Here is a 4,514-nt window from a genome sequence, read left to right as displayed (position 1 = left end):
TTCTTCCTTAATTTTCTATTTCTGCCTACCATCCGGAGGCAATTTTGATATGCAAATAAGCCTTAGCATTCAGAAACGGAAGCTTTTGAGAGTCTGATTTAGTTTTTTCTCTCCCCCCCCCCCCCCGCCCTTTTTTTCTTTTTAAAAGAATCTGTGTTGGGTAGAGTAGCCCCATGATGGGAATAGAGCGATACAACTCCATTTCTCTCTCCCCGTGACTCCTGCCCTGTAACCTCCCGCTGGTCTCCTTCCTAAGACCCTGGGGACACTCCTGGGAGAGAAGGGGGATGTGGTTATTGATGCTGCATGCTACAAGAAAAATACAAAGCTGCAAATTGGAACCTGTTTAATTTTCCAAAGCTAAAAGATTTTAAAGCAATTTAGAAAAGTGTTTAAAAATTTTTTAAGTGCTGAAAGCTCCATGTTGCTCATCAAAACCGATGCTTTACAAAATGATATCGTTATCAAGGTAAAATTTACATCCAGTGAAATCTTCAGACCATTGATTATGGTGACTGACATAGTGCGGATGCACAACCACCACCCTACTTGGGGTGAGGGTGGCTTCTGTCACTCCACAAAGTTCCTTCTTGCCCCTTTCTGTCAGATGATGCAGAAAAGCAAAATTAATTCACCATAGTAATGGTTTATTTTATTTTGACAGACTTAATTCACTTTATTTTTTTGTGTGTAAAATCCTTTCCTTGTATGGTAGCCACAGCTGGAGCCTGAGTCCTCTTAATGGACACTCTGGTGGGAGTTTTCACAAGATGGTCAGTGAATTCCTGTTAAAGAGATTTGGTGGGCACAGTCTCATTCCAGAGGTCAGGGTGGGGTGGGGTTTTAAGTAGCTGTTGGTCTCGGAGATAGCATCAAAGGTGGCCTTGGCAACGTTGCCCAGGATGGCAGTGCAGCCTGGCTGGTGCGCAGCAGTCATCACCAGCTTCTTGGGCACGGGAGCAGAGACAATGCCAGGGGTGATGTGCACCAGCAGAGAGCCATAGTGGCTTGCCAAGCTTGCTCTCCAGTAGCCTCTCCACACAGGAGCAATGGAAAGCTTGGCCATATGATGACTCCCCAGATTGCAGTGGCTACCTCCTCAGAGCTTTGAACAGCAAGACCAACATGACCACTGTCCCCAGTAGTGACAAAAGCCTGGATCGCTTGCCAGCACGAGTTACCTTCTGCACAGGCATGACCTCATCCTTTTGGGATGCTCCCAGGAAAAAGTCAGTCATCTCATGTTTCTTAATGGGCAGGGAGAACAGGTAGATCTCCAAGGACTCCATCTTCATGGAGAACTCAGTCCTCTGTGAGTGTCAGGCTTTTTCACAGAGTCTCAGCTCTCTTCCACCCACTAGGGCTCTGTCCTATGCCAGTGCCCTACTGCCTCAATTACAGGGGCTTTGTAATAACTTCTGAAATCAGAACGCAAAATTCTCCAGTTTGTCCTTACAAAAAAAAAAAAAAAAAAGAAAGATTAGGGAATATCCCAGGAATCCACAAGGATGACCCCAGCTAAGACTCCTAGCAATAGTGGAGGGAGTGTCTGAACTGGCTTCTCCTGTAATAAGAGTGGTGACTACCCTGATTGTGTCATCAGAGAACCTTCACCAATAACTGATGGAAGTAGATGCTGACATCCTAGCCAAGAGCTCTGGGAGTCCTCTTGAAGAGAGGGAGGAAGGATTGTAGGAGCTGGGGTTGAGGGGTGGGGGGTGAGGGGGTGGGAGTGGGGGTAGCAAAATCATGACGGGGAAACCCATACAGACAGCCGCCCCCAGCTCATGAGAGCTCACAGACCCTAGACCGACAGCTAGGGAGCCTGCATAGGACCGACCTAGGTCCTCTGCATGTGGGAGACAGTTGTGTAGCTTGGCCTGCTTGTGGGGCCCCTGGCAGTGGAACCAGCATCTGCTCCTGGCTTTTTGGAACCTTTTCCCCATGCTGAGATGCCTTGATGCAGAGGGGAGAAGCTTAGTCCTGCCTCAACTTGATATACCATGTGTTGTTGACTCCCATGGGAGGCCTTGCCCTTTCTGAGGAGTAAATGGGGGAGGGGGTAGGAAGGAGATGCGGGGAGGGAACAGGAGGAGAGAAGAGAGGGGAAACTGTGGTCGGTATGTAAAATAAACAAAAAAATTAATAATAAAAAATTTAAATTTATGTGTATGCGTGTGTGCATACGTACAGGGGTCCACACAGCCCAGAAGAGGGTGTCGAATCCCCTGGAGCTGGAGTTACAGATGGTTGTGAGCCTCCCAAAGTGGGTGCTGGGAACTGAACTCCAGTACTCTGGAGGAGCAGCAAGTGCTCTCAACCTCTGAGCCATCTTGCCAACCTCCTTCAATTTGTTCTCAATTTTCCAGACTATTTTAGATAATCTGTGTCCTTTATGTTTGTATATGAATTTTAGGTCAGCTTGTCCATTTCTGAAAAGTAAGTCATCTGGGATTTTTATAATGCATTCACTGAGTTCTTTGTCAGGATACAACAGCCTATAATTAAAACCTTCAGGCCTATCTAATAACTTTGAACAATTATTCTCTAGTTTATGTGTAACAGCCGGAACATAACTGTGGGTTTCTCTCTCTGGACTTTGCTGTTCTTTCTGTAGCCATGTGAGAGTGACTTTCGCAGCAGTAGCATAAATGGTCCGATCCTCACATGCGACAGATAGGCCTTCAGACATTCCAGCTCTCCAGCACTGCTACCATGGTCCCTCTATTCCATTGCTTTGGTTCTGTCACTCATGAGGTGCCCTGGGGCTAGGAATACCAAACAGGTTCCATTTGGTGTGTCAACTCTGAATACACATGCTTGTCATCCTGGGTTGAGGGTCATCAGGCTTGCAGTGCTAGGATTCCATTACTAGGAATTGTGGTCGATTAGCAATGTCTGCCTTGGCAGACATGGGGTGTACTAAATAGAGGGGCTGCTTGCCAGCTGTGGTCTCAGAAAGGAATAATTTTGGGTTGGATGGCTGTATGGTCTCACCGGTCAGGTGACTGAGAGGCCACGGAGCTGAGAGTGACTTTGGGTAGGCTCAGTGGTTAAGAGCACTGACTGTTCTTCCAGGGGTCCTGAGTTCAATTCCCAGCAACCACATGGTGGCTAACAACCATCCATAATGAGATCTGGTGCCCTCTTCTGGCCTGCAAGCATGCATGTAGGCAGAACACTGTAGACATAATAAATAAATAAATCTTAAAAAAAAAAATGGAACTGTGTAAGTCTGACACTAGAGGGAGATTGGCAGGTGTCAAGCAGAGGATCTGATGACCAGTTGCTGCTGGCCCAGTGTCTCACGCTCTGGGGTCCATAGCATCATCAAGATGAAGATAGCTGGCTGGTCTCAGGGTCTGAAACGCCATTCAGAGGTGAAAAACCTCTCTCAATGGCTTCACAGAAATGGCGTTGATCCCTGGATAAATCCAGAACTTTTCAATCCAAACTAAAGACCAGACAAGACAGACTTGCTTTAATCAAGTTCCAAAATAAAGGGGCACAGTTTTAAAAGGCGTGGTCCTGGAAGAAGATGCCTGGGTGTGTAGAAGTGTGCTTCTGGAAAAATACCAAAGAAACCGCAAGTGGTTTGGCCTCCTGCCCCGGGATGTTGCCTCATAGCTGGGGCCTGGAGGCTCCTGGGTCCCGCTGACTTGGAGCATGCTTGCTGAACGTATTCAGGTCTCTGTTGAGGTCCTCTGCTCTCTGCTTGTGAGTTTTGCATCCTTTAGGATTCTTTCCACTTGCTGCTTCTCATGCACCTGCCTCGGGGCCTCTGTCCGCCTGTCCCCATGGCACTGCTTTCCCATTCTCTTTACTCAGGTCCTGTGTGCTGGGTGGGGGTCACTTCTAGGAGTTGCCCCTTTGTCTCTCTCCCCCTTTCCCCCTCTTCTACTTAGTCACACAGAACGCTTGACATCTTTCAGCTTCAGGGGTCTCCTTACATGCTCTTGCCTGCAGTCCCACAACTGGAATCTTTATTCTATAAATAAATAATCTTTATTCTCAACAACACTGGCTTTTGCACTCCAGGAAGATGCAATATTGGATCTCTTAAATTTCTTCCCACAATAGTTTGCCATTTTCAGAATGTAAGTGTTGCATCTTTTTGTTTGTTTGTTTTGGCTAAGCTTATTCCTAAGTATATTTCCTTTTAATTCCATCTGTAAATGAAACCATTTTGTTTTTTTTAAACAATTTGTTTATTTTTATGTGCATGAGTGCCTGCATGTGTGTATGTGCACTATGTGAGTGCAGTACCCACAGAGGCCAGAAGAGGGTGTCAGATTCCCCTGGAACTGAAGTTTCAGATGCTCATGAGCTGCGATGTGCAGGGGATCAAGCCCAGGATCTTTGCAAGAGTATCCAGTGCTCTTAACCCCTGAGTCATCTCTCTAGTCCCTGATATTGCTCTTTAAGTGTCACCTCAAAAAGTTCATCACTGCAGTATGGAAGTACAGTTGACTTTGTTACTATTTCATTCTGCCACTTTGCAAACTCACTTAGTT

The 4,514-nt window shown here is 46.5% G+C and overlaps 1 pseudogene; it reads right to left on the bottom strand.

Annotated features, from left to right (window-relative positions):
* Window positions 1-671: 671 nt before the first annotated feature.
* On the bottom strand, window positions 672-1,295 carry LOC143269573 (small ribosomal subunit protein uS5 pseudogene; annotated as a pseudogene).
* Between the last annotated feature and the right edge of the window lie 3,219 nt (window positions 1,296-4,514).

This window comes from Peromyscus maniculatus, chromosome 1 (assembly GCF_049852395.1).
Source record: "Peromyscus maniculatus bairdii isolate BWxNUB_F1_BW_parent chromosome 1, HU_Pman_BW_mat_3.1, whole genome shotgun sequence".
In the NCBI taxonomy this organism is placed as follows: domain Eukaryota; kingdom Metazoa; phylum Chordata; class Mammalia; order Rodentia; family Cricetidae; genus Peromyscus; species Peromyscus maniculatus.
This window is presented reverse-complemented; position numbering and strand designations above follow the sequence as displayed.